This window comes from Humulus lupulus, chromosome 7 (assembly GCF_963169125.1).
Source record: "Humulus lupulus chromosome 7, drHumLupu1.1, whole genome shotgun sequence".
NCBI classification, from domain to species: Eukaryota; Viridiplantae; Streptophyta; class Magnoliopsida; order Rosales; family Cannabaceae; genus Humulus; species Humulus lupulus.
In genome coordinates, this window is record NC_084799.1 from 34,132,732 (window position 1) to 34,147,545 (window position 14,814).

At 42.1% G+C, this 14,814-nt stretch overlaps 1 non-coding gene across 1 annotated transcript; it reads right to left on the reverse strand.

Annotated features, from left to right (window-relative positions):
• Window positions 1–799: 799 nt before the first annotated feature.
• LOC133793074 (small nucleolar RNA R71) lies at window positions 800–906 on the reverse strand. Its single transcript, XR_009874535.1, has one exon. It is a non-coding gene; the product is annotated as a small nucleolar RNA R71 (small nucleolar RNA).
• Window positions 907–14,814: the final 13,908 nt, after the last annotated feature.

Consider the following 14,814-nt stretch of genomic DNA (forward strand, 5'->3'; position numbering starts at 1 on the left):
TTGGTTGGTAATTGATAAATCAGTCCTTGAGGACGATACTTGGTTTTTACCATTTTATTACAAATTGCGACTGTGTGCACTTTCATAGCAAAATTATCGCAACAAGTTTTTGGCGCCGTTGCCGGGGACTGAAAATAATTATCAATATCAGTCTAATTAATTTTTATTCTAATTTGATTTTAATTTCTCTTGTTTCTAATCTGTTTAGTTGCATAATTTGTCTATCTCGGGTGAATTTTGGTATATGTGTGGCAAAAGAGGAAAAGACACACTTGTTCCTCTGAATCCTGAGATTGAAAATTCTTGCAAGAAAATCAGAAAGAACAAGAGGGAGGCCCAGAAATCTGTGAAGATGGCACAGAATGAAGGGGATGGCAGGAATGTTCTAATTCCTGGAGTTGTACAAGGGGGTCAGGCTCAGAACAATGCTGAGAGGAGCCTGAGAGATTATGTACTGCCCACTCTGACGGGAGTACAAAATAGTATACGTCCACCAGCTGTAGAGGCCAACAACTTTGAAATCAAGCCCGCTATTCTACAAATGGTGCAGTCCTCTGTGCAATTCAATGGGTTGCCTTCTAAAGATCCTCACACCCATTTATCCAATTTTCTGGAGTTGGGTGGAACCTTAAGATATAATGGGGTGAGTGATGACGCAATCAAGCTTAGGCTTTTCCCATTTTCTCTTAGGGACAGAGCTAAGAGTTGGCTGAACTCGCTGCAGCCAAATTCTATTGTCACCTGGCAGGATCTAGCTCAAGAATTTTTGTCTAAATTCTTCCCTCCGTCAAAAGCTGCTAAATTGAGGGGAGAGATCAATAACTTTTGTCAGAATGACGGAGAGTCATTGTATGAAGCTTGGGAACGATTTAAGGAACTCCTGAGAAGATGTCCTCATCATGGCATTGAACAGTGGATGCTAGTACAGAATTTCTACAATGGTTTATGTCCTACAACCAGAACCATTATTGATGCTGCAGCGGGTGGCACTTTTATGAGCAAGAGTGCAACTGGTGCTTATGAGTTGCTAGAGGACATGGCCACAAACAATCATCAATGGTCTGAGGAAAGATCATCAGGAGTCAGAAAGGTAGCTGGGGTGCATGAGCTGGATGCAATCACTGCTCTAACAGCACAAGTAGCCTCTCTGACAAAGCAGTTACAACAGAGCAGTGTATCTGCTAATGCGGTTCAGATGGCAGTGAGGTGTGAAATGTGTGGTGATGCTCATTCTATCGATCAGTGTCCTATCAGTATGAATAATAACACTCCTATGGATCATGCTCAAGTTCAAGCGGTGGGGAACTTTCAAAGGCCACTCAATAATCCATTCTCCAATACTTACAATCCTGGGTGGCGAAATCATCCCAATTTTTCGTGGAAGAATAATCAAGGCCAACAACCTCAGTTTCAGGGCCAATTTCAGAACAACATGCCTCAGCCACCTATGTATCAAGCTTCATCATCACAACAACCTAGGCCTCAACAATCAATGCATCAACCTGAGAGGCCTAATGAACTGCAAGCTGCCTTGTTGACTCTCACTAATACTCAGACTCAATTTATGACTGAGACCAGATCCTCTATTCGAAATCTTGAGACACAAGTTGGGCAGTTGGCCAATATGCTCAATAACAGACCCCAGGGAAATTTTCCCAGTAATACTGAAGTCATCCCCAAGGAGCAAGTTCCGGCAATTACTCTGAGGAGTGGGAAGCAAACTGAGCAGCCTAGACCTCCACAAGCAGTGGTTCAGAATAAAGAGATGGGTGAGCATTCTGATTCAGAAAGGGTTACTGAAGACCACCAGCAGTCAGAAAAGAGTCCGCCAGTTGTTATTGAGCAGCCAGTTCGAGTTTCATACCCTCAGAGGCTTAGAAAGACTACACTTGATAAACAGTTTTCTAAGTTTCTAGAGGTGTTTAAAAAGCTGCACATAAACATTCCTTTTGCTGAGGCCTTGGAGCAGATGCCCAGCTATGTTAAATTCATGAAGGAGATTCTGTCAAAGAAAAGGAGGATGGAGGACTATGAGACTGTTGCACTCACTGAAGAGTGCAGCGCGATTTTACAAAGGAAGTTACCCCAAAAGCTGAGAGATCCGGGGAGCTTCACCATACCTTGCACCATTGGCAAGTTTGAATGTAAGCACGCCTTATGTGATCTGGGGGCAATTATCAATCTGATGCCCTTATCTGTGTTTAAAAGACTTGGTTTGGGGGAAGCAAAACCAACAACTGTCACTTTACAACTCGCAGACCGATCATTAACACATCCACGAGGTATTATTGAGGATGTTCTTGTGAAGGTGGATAAGTTCATAATTCCAGCTGACTTTATCGTTCTGGACATGGAGGAGGATACAGATGTCCCAATTATTCTCGGTAGGACATTTTTAGCCACAGGCCAAGCTCTTATTGATGTTCACAAAGGAGAGCTTAAGCTTAGAGTTCAAGGAGATGAGGTGGTCTTTAATGTCTTCAAGTCTATGAAGTATCTGGTGGCTAGTGACAGTTGCTTTAGTGTGGATGTGATAGAAAAGGCAGTCTCCAAGAGAAGGATGAGCAGTGATGCCTTAGAGGTAGTATTATTGGGTGATGAGGGCGATGATGATGATGATGCTGAGATCAGAGAATGTGTAAACTGGATCAACTCTTTCTTACCATATTGGAAAAAGTTCCAAGAATTAGCAGATGCGACTGATAAACCGCTAACCTCCATTCAGCAGCCACCGCCGTTGGAATTAAAGGTCCTCCCAGATCACTTGCGATATGCTTATTTGGGAGAGAATGAAACTTTACCTATCATTGTGTCAGCTGACCTGTCAAAGATAGAATTGGAGAAACTGTTGAGGGTTCTAAGGAAGCATAAATTGGCCATTGGGTGGACCTTGGCAGATATTAGAGGAATAAGCCCATCGACAGTGATGCATAAAATCTTATTGGAGGAGAATAGCAAGCCATCCATAGAGGCCCAGAGAAGACTCAATCCAGCCATGAAGGAAGTAGTATTGGAGCAAATTCTTAAATGGTTGGATGTTGGGGTGATCTACCCAATTTCTGATAGCGCATGGGTGAGCCCTGTGCAAGTGGTACCTAAGAAGGGTGGAATGACTGTGGTGAGAAATGAGAACAATGAACTCATTCCAACAAGAACTGTAACGGGGTGGCGGATTTGTATAGACTATCGCAAGCTCAATAAGGCAACAAGGAAGGATCATTTTCCTTTGCCTTTCCTTGATCAGATGCTTGACAGATTGGCAGGCCATAGCTACTACTGTTTCTTGGATGGGTATTCTGGGTATCATCAGATCGCTATTGCACCAGAGGATCAAGAGAAAACAACCTTTACATGTCCTTATGGCACATTTGCTTTCAGGAGAATGCCATTTGGACTATGCAATGCCCCTGCAACATTTCAACAGTGCATGATGGCCATATTTTCAGACATGGTAGACCGGTGTATTGAGATATTCATGGATGATTTCTCTGTTTTTGGCTCATCATTCGACCTCTGTTTGGGTAATTTGGAGAACGTGATGCGTCGTTGTGAGATGGCTAATCTGGTGTTGAATTGGGAGAAATGCCATTTTATGGTGAAAGAGGGGATTGTTCTTGGCCATAAAATTTCAAGTGAGGGAATTGAGGTAGATAGAGCAAAAATTTCTACCATTGAAAAGCTGCCTCCACCAGTTTCAGTCAAAGGTGTTAGAAGTTTTCTTGGTCACGCTGGGTTCTATCGAAGATTCATAAAAGATTTCTCTAAGGTGTCCAAGCCTCTCTCAAATCTGCTTATGAACGGAGTTGTCTTTGATTTTAATGATGAATGTTTGAGGGCTTTTAATTTCTTGAAAGAAAAGCTTATTTCTGCTCCAATTGTGATAGCTCCGAATTGGGAATTGCTTTTTGAGTTGATGTGTGATGCCAGTGACTATGCGGTGGGGGCAGTTTTGGGACAGCGGATTGACAAGGTATTCAGGTCTATTTACTATGCTAGTCGGACTCTAAATGATGCTCAGCTGAATTATGCTACTACAGAAAAAGAGTTGCTAGCTATTGTGTTTGCTTGTGATAAATTTAGACCGTATCTGATTGGTAACAAAGTGATTGTCTACACTGATCACTCTGCCATTAAATACTTGATGTCAAAGAAAGATGCCAAGCCCCGCCTGATTAGATGGATTTTGTTGCTTCAAGAATTTGACATGGAGATTCGTGACAAGAAGGGCAGCGAGAATGTGGTAGCTGATCATCTCTCTAGACTTGAGGTGGAGGAGACTGAAAATAAGAAAGCAGTGCAAATCAATGATCACTTTCCTGATGAGTAGTTGTTTGGGGTGAGTGAGACTTTATCTGTCCCTTAGTTTGCAGACATAGTGAACTTCTTGGTTGCCAAGATTGTGCCTCCTGAAATGTCAAAGCAAAATTTAAAGAAATTCTTTTCTGAGGTGAAACACTACTATTGGGAGGAACCGATTCTTTATAGGCACTGTGTTGATCAGATTATCAGAAGATGTGTTCCTGAAGAAGAGATGCAGTCCATTCTTAATCACTGTCATACTCAACAATGTGGAGGGCACTTTGGAGCATCAAGAACAGCGGCCAAGGTATTACAAAGTGGTTTTTATTGGCCTTCATTATTCAAGGATGCCAATGTTTTTGTCAAAGCCTGTGATAGGTGTCAGCGAACTGGTAATATCTCGAGGAGAAATGAAATGCCTTTACAGGGGATTCTTGAGGTGGAACTGTTTGATGTATGGGGCATCGATTTCATGGGGCCTTTTCCACCATCTTACAACAATGAATATATTCTATTGGCAGTGGATTATGTATCCAAATGGGTGGAGGCTGCAGCAACTAGAGCCAATGACGGTAAAACTGTGCTTAATTTTCTGCATAAACATATTTTTACTAGATTTGGCACTCCCCGAGCTCTGATTAGTGATGAAGGGAAACACTTTGTAAATAAACAACTTGATGCATTGCTAGCTTGTTATGGAGTATATCATCGAAAAGCTTTGCCTTACCATCCTCAATCAAATGGGCAAGCTGAAGTTTCAAACAGAGAAATAAAAAGCATCCTTGAGAAGACCGTTGACAGCTCGAGAAAAAATTGGTCAAAGAAGTTAGATGACGCGATTTGGGCATACCGAACTACATTCAAAACACCAATAGGCATGTCTCCTTACAGGTTGGTGTTTCGTAAAGCGTGTCTTCTACCAGTTGAATTGGAGCACAGGGCATTCTGGGCTATGAAAAAATTAAATTTTGATTGGAGTGCAGCCAGTGAACGAAGGTCGTTGCAACTGAATGAACTTGATGAGTTCAGAAATGAGGCTTATGAAAATGCCAAGATTTATAAGGAGAGAACAAAGGCTTGGCATGACAAGAATTTAGTCAGGAAGGAGTTCCAACCAGGGCAGCAGGTACTTCTTTTTAATTCAAGGCTGAGACTTTTTCCTGGGAAATTGAAGTCAAGATGGTCAGGACCGTTCACTGTTGTTCAGGTCTTTCCATATGGTTCTGTAGAATTTCGGGGCAATTCAGGTGATTCCTTTAAAGTCAATGGCCAGAGATTGAAACCTTACTTGGGTGGTACTTTTGATCAAGCAAAGTCTATCCTCCTTCTAAAGCCTCTTTGAAGAGGGATCCAGCGTCCGGCTAAATGACGTTAAAGACAGCGCTTTGAGGAGGCGGTTCTCAGTTGTAAATTTATTTTATTTTATTTTATTTGGTTTTGAACAATGACGGGATTTTGTTTTTAGTTGTTATTTTTATTTTCATGTATTGTTTGAACCGTGAAAATCGTGAAAAAAAAATGAAAAATATAGAAATGTGGTGATTTCAAGTGCCATAGCGCTACAACGCTATACTTGCAGCGCTATGGAGCTCTTCTCAGAGAAGAAAAGGAAATTCGGGGGTCAGTAAGCACTACAGCGCTGTTATACCAGCGCTACAGCGCTGGTTCCAGAGGCCAGAGTCCAAATTCGTGCATTAGCGCTACAGCGCTATTCCTTTAGCGCTGTAGCGCTCTGTTCAGTTTTTTTTTATAAACCAGAGGGATGCGAATTTTTCCCCTCATTTCCTCTACTTTCTTTTTCTTCCTGTCCATTTTCTCTTCTCCATCGTCTCCATAACCTCCATAGCTTTTCCCTTGCAACCCTTTCCCAGAAATTTCTCCACCAACCCTCCATCTTTCCTTCATTTCTCCTCTTATTTCCCTCCTTTCTTCCCTTTCTTCTCCAACCCATTTCAATTTCGCCCCAAATCTGTTTTGCAACCCTGGGAATTCATTGATCTAATTTCTTGCACAAGGTGGAAATTTTCAAGGGGGTGTTCTAATTCAAGCGTAAAGGAATCTATTGCAATGGTTGGGTAAATGGTTCTTTCCCCTTTCCTCCTCAGATTTTTTTTGTGGTATTTGGGATTGGCTGGCCTTGATTGATTGTAGAGGGTGGATCACTTTTGTTTTTTGGGTGTGGGGATTTTAGTTGATTTGCTTGAAAGATTGAATATTGTAACTGTTTGTGAAGAGGAAAAGGGTCCATTGGTAGGGGAGGTGCTATCAAAATTCTGTCTTGTGGGTTTGGTGATAGTATAGATAATGGCTCCCAAGAGTAGAGCGAGTAGAAATAAGGACAAGGGAAAGGGGCAAGCATCTGCGTCTCAACCAAGGGAGGATAGTTCTGAGCATGAGTATGATGAGACTCGGTTTATCAATTTCAAGGCTCAGGAGCGGTATGAGAAATTTGTCAGAAAGCCTTTGATTCCTGAGCGTGAAGTGGAATTTCAGTCTGAACCGTTTGCTCATCAGATTTTTTAACGGGTTCGGGCGAATCTCATGAATAGGAAATGGGGCGATTTTGTAACTAGATTGGCACAGGCTAATGTATCATTGGTGTATGAGTTTTATGCGAACTTAAGAGATAAACACAATGACACAGTCTTTGTTCGAGGTAAACGTGTGCCTTTCACTGCTGAAGCGATTAATAAGGTGTTCAAAGCCCCGCAAATAAAACAGGAGGAGGAGGAATATGCCCAGTTCTTGAATGGCTCTATAGATTTTGCGGCTGTGGCTGATAAACTGTGTTTTGAAGGCACTCCCTGGAATTTATCTGGCAGTCTCCCTAAAAGTATAGCATCATGCCTGCTTAACATTGAGGCGAGATTTTGGGCGTTCTTTGTGTGTGCTCGATTTATGCCGGTTAGTCATGTGTCTAATATGACTAAAGATCGAGCCTTATTGATGTATGCATTGATGCAGGGCATGAGTGTTAATCCGGGTATTTGGATCAAGGCCAACATTAATTTCATTGAAAAAGGGCACACTACTGGAGGTTTAGCCCATGGATCTGTCATCACGATGTTGTGCTGTAAGGCTGGTGTCCCGGAATTTGTTACTGATATTTATCATTCGCTGCAGCAACCGTTGTCCATCAATTTGATGAATGACTATCCTGAGCCTGCTCTATATGTGCCGCAAGCAAGAAAAAAGGGAAAGCGTCGTGTGGAAGCTGATGTGGAGGAAGAAGCTGAACCAGTTTTGTTGGGTGGCAGTAGCAATCCAAGCTTGCAGCAAGTTAATGAAAAGTTGGATTATCTAATCCAACAAAATCAATATGTGGTTCATCAGCAGCATATGGTGAATCAGTATTTGGGCCAGTGGTATGATTATGAAGTGAGTCATGTGGCTCAATTAAACAATTTGGTGAGCCGCTGGTCGCTAGATGATTCAGATCGCACTTATTTTGCTCCACCACCACCCTATCCACCGTACTCTCCATTTTACCCTCCGCCTCCACCCCCGTCCTTTGCTGGTTTTCCTGCACCTCAGCCTCCGCAATCTCACCCTTTCGACGGTCCTTCGTTCCAACCACCACCACCGCCATACTGATGTGGCTGGTCAGGTAAGTTCTCTTCCTCTGTTCTTTTCTTTATCACATTGGGGACAATGTGCGTCTTTAGTTTGGGGGGGGGGGGGGGGGGGAGATTATTTTGTTTTATTTTTGTTTTGTGCATTGTTTAGTTTAGTTTTCAGTCTGTTGTGTTATTTTCTATGTTGTTTAGTGTAACTGTTAAACCATCATTCGTGTCTGTTGTTGCTTTGTCTTTGCTTGTGAAAAGGAAATTGAATTCAACTGTGTGCTTGGTTCAATTGTTTTAGAGTTTAATTTAAAAAGTTTTGTGGGAAATTTTTAATGTTTTGAAAATGCAACATTTTGGATTTTATTATATGAGTTTGACTAGGGTTGGTGGAATGACAATTTGAATTTGATAGAACTTGCATTATTTGGCCTTTGAGGCGAAATCCTTGATGACATGTGTTTAGAAAAGTGATTTAGGCAATTTTATTGGATCGAGTGTGCCTTTCAAGCCAACCTTGATTTAATTATCCTTAGTTACCCTTTTTGAGCCTTAAACTTGGTTTTTGTTCTTGATTATACTATTTGAGCCTAAATTTCCTAACTTCATTATTTTTTTTTCCTTTTCCTTTGTTATCATAAGCATATAATTTGTGGGAAAAAAGAATGAAAAATAGTGAGGTATTGGTATGATCTGAATGTAGTATGATTGTACAAAAAGAAGAGAGAGAGAAGTCTTTGAGAAAATAGAAAAAAAATCACTTTGTCACACTCCTTGATTATATATATATATAGAAAATATTAAGTTTAGGGGAGTGTGATTTGAAAAAAAAAAGTGATAAGTCTAGAAAAAAAAATGATACAAAAAGAAAAGAAGAAAATGATGAAAAGTGTTGTAATCTCTCTCTAATTGTATAAAAGGGTGATTTTTGGTGTGGTGAAGAGAAATTTGGCTGGTTTCAAGGTTTTTATGCTTATGGTAACGATTGAGCCTAAATGACAATTTCATCTAACCTTGCCTAAGCCTAACGCTATAACCTGTGAAAGTCCTTTTGATTTCAAAACACGTGTTGTTGACATTAGTGGAGAAGGTTAAGTAATGCAAGCATATTGAAAAATTGGTTTGTGGAATTGTCTGGAATGAGTTGAGCATTTATGATAGAGTCCAAATGTTGTAGTCATTTTCATGATATATTATTGATTTCCCTAATTGTACTTTACAAATTGGACTTTAAAGCAATTGAGCTGAAATTCTGGTTATTATTATTGCAATTGAGATTTCATGAGTTTTGACAAAGCAGTGTAGATGGTAATGATGGTTTAGCTTGTTCGTTTTGTGTCTGTTTCGTTTTGTTAGTTTAACTTGGTATTTACTCGAGGGCGAGTAAAGATTTAGTTTGGGGGAGTTTGATAAACGAGTTTTAGGCTCGTTTATGGTCCTAGTTTTTAGGCTATTTTTCATTAGTTAGGATTATTTTATTTCGGAATTATGCTCATTTGTTCTTGTTTCAGGGTGATGAATGTTAAAGTGATACAAATAATGAAAAGGAGCGAAAGTGGAATAAAATCAAGACGGATTTGTGAATTTTGTTGGTTCTGTAAGTAGCGCTACAGCGCCACTAAGGGAGCGTCGTAGCGCTAGGAAGAAATTTTGAAGAAGCTCAGCTCTGACTTTAGCGCTACAACATCAGCGCTACAGCGCTTGGACGCAGTTTTCAGGAAGTTGGTTCCTGACTTTAGCGCTACAGCGCTACCATGAGAGCGCTACAGCGCTGGTGCCCAGATTTCCCCCATTTCGTCTCTGACTTTAGCGCTACAGCGCTACAAGGGTAGCGCTACAGCACTGGTTTCGCGATTTTTGACATATCTGGTTATTTTTTATGGGCAATTGAGTCTTTTCCAGAGGGAATTTTTAGTAGGGATTCTTGGGAAACATATATGCAACTGAGACAAGGCTGAAGAGGGTAACGACGGCTGGAGTAAGAATACCATCTTGGAGGATTCATCCCTGTGTTTTTCATCTTTTTCTTTAAATTTTCATGTTTGTAATCGAACTATCTTATGGCTAGAATGAATATCATGGGCTAAATTCTTTTTTAGGGCTTTTATGTGAATCTTTTGGAAACCCTTGTTATGGTTTAATGCAAAAATTGATGTTCTTCTTCATCTCTTTCAACTCCTCGCAATCTGTGTTATTTGTGCGATTATTGATTGATCACCTTTAATTGTTATTTCATGAATCAAATTGAAATCTGAAAAGTGAAATTTGATATGCTTTGATTGTGTGGATACAAATTTAATTTAGAACGAAAGTATCTAAATTATTTGCTTATTTTTCTGAGTTGCGTGGTTAATGCCTTCTACATGATTCAACTTACCATAGAAATATAGGAAGTTGTCATTTAGATTGAATTTCATAAATCTTGACCAGATTATGAATTGTTTTTTGCAACTTATTCTTGAATAGGGAGAAGGGGATATAAATTATTGCATTAGGAAATAAAATAGTGGAAAATAGAGGATCATAATTGTCCTAATTTCATTTTCTCTGTTATTTTCTGTTTAAATTTTCATTGTGCTTCGTTAGTATTTTTCTTTGTTTGAAATCTCTGAAATCATTCAATCAAATAAAATTAAAAAGATTGATTGGTTGGTAATTGATAAATCAGTCCTTGAGGACGATACTCGGTTTTTACCATTTTATTACAAATTGCGACTGTGTGCACTTGCATAGCAAAATTATCCCAACACAAGACAACTTTCCTTAATGGCTATCTTGATGAGAGTATCTATATGGTACAACCAGAAGGGATTGTGAAGAAATGGGAAGATCATAAGATGTGTAAATTGTGAAAATTAATTTATGGATTGAAGCAAGCATCTAGATCTTGGAACATCACCATTGATGAGACAATTGAAACATATGGCTTCAAACAGAATTTCGACGAAACATGTGTATATAAATATGTCAAAGGTAAAGTTGTGGTTTTCTTAGTTCTTTATGTGGATGACATTTTTCTCATTGGAAACGATGTAAAGACACTGTCAAACGTGAAGAAGTGGTTAGCTGAAAAAATCCAAATGAAAGATTTGAGCGAAGCGAACTATGTTCTGGGAATCCAAATTGTGGATGCCAAAAATCCACCAAGGAAAAAATCTCTGGTCTCTAGTTAGACTACATGGCTAAAGGTCGTGTATTCATGCTATCGGGCTCAGACCTATAGGTCTTGTGAATATGGAATAATTTTCCTTAAAGCTTCCCTCGGTGAAGGTATGAAAACCCTAGGCGCACATTTCCTTCGGCCAATGACCTCGCATAGCGTGGCCCAATCCCCGTGTGCAGACCTTCAGGCTTCTCATGTAATGGCGCTAGGCGCCTGAGAATACGGGAAGTTTTCCTAAGGGAAATATCTCATTATAAGCCATGTAAATTGGCCTTGCAAAGTTAAAGGGTCAAACTAAGCGTCGCAGGAGGACGGATGCACAAGGCCCCCACATAGTGAGGTCCGATGTGCCTACGCGAGGTTGATATGCTCAAGAGTCGAGATGCACGCACATCCATAAGGGCTATCAACCACACCCGAGATGTACGCCTACATCCATGCTAAGGGAGCCTCGCATAGCGAGGCTCTACCTGCCTTGACGCCGAGAGATGTCGTGGGCACTCGAGTCTTATACATCAACTGCACCCGCGTCTCGCGACCTTGCCTCGCGCCAAAGGCCTCGCACCACCAGGATGTCTCGTGCCTAAAAGGGTGTCACGCATCTTTGAAAGGCCTCGTGCGCATGGAGCAAGGGCTCGCGCATGGTTAGATCAAGCCTCGTGCCAAAGGCCTCACGCCTCGGACCACCAGCTCCCGCAGACAGCGCCTCGCATCACCAGGGTGTCTCACGCCTTGCGCCTCGCATCACTAGGGCGCCTCGCATCACCAGGGTGTCTCATGCCTTGCGCCTCGCATCACTAGGGCGCCCCGCACCACCAGGGTGTCTCGCGCCTCTCGCCCGCCTCGCACCACACCTCACCCAGCCATGTCGAGGTGTCGCGTACCTATGCCACGCGCCAGCACTTTGTCTCGCCTAGATGACAGCGCCTCATGTACCAGTATGGAGTCTAAGACCTCTTGAAGGGGAATGCGAAGAGCAATAAGAGAGACCCAAAAAAAATTTGGTGTCAAGCCAATAGTGATGTAGAGACCAGAGTATATCATTCATGTTAACTCACAAGCTTTCCTACACTTAGTGGAATATGGAATAGCTTTGAGAAAATACATGTCTTGGAGATGTGAGAATAACCATTAGGTACAAGGTACCTGTACGTATACGGGTGCAAGATGTACGACCATGAGGAGGACAGAGGCGTGATCCTGACATATGTATCGTACAAATAGTGGTGGTACAGATTTGTACAAAGAGTGGAGGCACTACCTATATACCTATGTACCAGGCCGACACCACCACCTTCTGCTCCACTATGACCTGTGCCACAACCTTGACAATGTACCTATGTACAATCTTGTCCCCTGTATGAGGGGCCATCAGAGCCCCAATATAAATAGACCTTCACCCCTCCAGCAAGGGGGTTGGAAAATTCATTGTATACTCAGGCTACTAAGTAATATACGAGTATTGACTCCATTGTTGATCTGTGTTTATTTTTCCTTGAATCTATTCTAAGTTCATATCCAGTTATCTCCATATTTACCTTTGAGTTTTCCGACCTAACATCGTTGAAAAGTTTTCACCGTCAACAGTTTGGCGCTGTCTGTGGGAAGGACAAGCATCAAGCCAACATTCTTTCATCACTTCCAACAAGGAAAGATGCTAAGGCATTCAAAATGCTTACGACAACTACAAGATGATAAGGTTCACCTGGACGGAGAACAACTTAGGGCTTCCAGGAAAGACCCTCCTCCGCCTAAGCATGGAGATATGCTGAAGGAACCTCTTCCCCCAAGGGAGGAGAAAGAAGCATCGTCCCCGGCTGTCCGGCCCGACGGAGGTCATTAAGAGCCGCCAGTGCACCCACATCCTCGGCGCCCAGTGGCACCACGCACAGGCCAGGCAAGAGTCCCTGAGCACACTCGGTGATTTCTAGCTGAAGGACCTGCTTCTAAAAGGACGAGATTCGCGAGTTACACAAAAAGAATCGAAGGTTGGAAACCACGCTAAAAAACATGTAGGAGGTTTTAAACGACCTTCTGCAGGGAAAGTCGAGCACACGCCTTCCTAAGCGTAAAGAGAAAGAGCGTGAAAGAAAGAAAACCACTGTCCCCCTAGATGATGGGAGAACCCGACTTTCCACCATCAACACTCCCCAAACAAAGTACCATGAGGGACCTAGGCCGACAAAGTTCCCCCAGGAGAAAAGGTGGAGGGGCGACGATAGCCGTAAGAATGAAGCCAAAGTCACCTCAAAAGAGGTGTCCCCTAGCCTAAGAGAAAGCCCAATGGGAAGAGGTCAGAAGTAAAAATCACACCCCTCGCAACTCCCCCAAGAGACACAACCAAACAAGGGTTCAGTCTGAGGACCCGCAAGACTCCTCAAGCAAAAAGAGGAAGAAACTAGACATCAAAATGCAAAGCCCTCGAGGCAAGATTATCACTACACTTGGGGGGCACATAAATGACAAAGAATTTGACCATGATTCGCCCTTCACAAGGGAGATCCAGGCTGAACAAATGCCCACCGGCTTCAGAGAACCTCGTATGACTCCGTACGAGAGTACTACGGACCCAAAGTATCACTTAGATTCCTTCAATAACTTGATGAGGTTAAGAGGGATCAACAACAGAGCAAAGTGCCATTGCTTTGTCGTTACACTTAAATGAGTTGCATACAAGTGGTTCAAGAGGTTAAGGCCAGGAATAATCAAGTCATGGCAGCAATTCTCTGATGAATTTCTTCAGCAACACCATGCAGTCTGTGATTACGTTATGCCAATTACCAGCCTCGCTAACTTAAAACAAGGCGAGAATGAAAGTTTGAAGAGCTATATCCATAGGTTCAATATGGAAGCAACAAAGATGGGAATTTCAACTAAAGCGGAGCTCAAGATGGCTATTATAGCCGGAGTTCATCCGGGAAGCAAGTTATGGGGGAGCATGCTCAAGAGAGAGGTTACAAACTTAGATGACTTCTTCAAAAGAGCACAGAAGTACATACGTGTGGAAGAGGGCCATAAGAACTTATATGTTGAGGGAAGCGAACCTTCCTCCAGTTACCCTTCTACCAATACATCTGAAGATTCCGTGTAGAGGAAAATGTTGTGACGGAAGAGTCGCTGACCAAGTTGAAAATTGGGAGAGGACTACAAAAAGGCTTCACAGAAGAAGCTAGTAGGATTCATCAAATCATCGCAATCGACCCCCGTAAAGGTCTAAAGAATTCGCCTAGTTGATTCCAAAAATCTGGAATTGTTGAAGTATGTGGGAGAGAATGAAAAACAAAGTGCTTGACAAGAAATATCCTACAAACAATTTATGAGGTATTGTACCCGACCTCAGCAGGCACCCAACCAGGAGCAAAATAGGTGCCTAGGCTCGCAAGCCTCAATAGGTTCCTGGCAAGGTTCGAAACGGGTGTCTGACCTTGTGAAATATATATATATATGAATACTCATAATACCCGTAGGCATGAGTGATGAACCTTGTAAGGCAACATTTGAGTCTATAAGGACTAGCTATCCTTATAGAATCTAAGAAAGTCAGAAGGCCCCTCAAAAGTACCTCTCCACGGACACACGCACCCTATAAGGGGACCACGTCGCAGAAGACCAAATGGGAGCCCAAAGAGATCCCTAGGTCTAGATCGACTGAGTCGCCTAACCAAGAGAAAAAGGGCCTTGAAAATAGGCGCTTGGGAGGTTTGACAAATACCATCTCCCTATAAAGGGTCCCAACCCAAGGGAAGATCACGTCAAAGAACAAAAAAGGTCCTCATAACAATCCTAAGA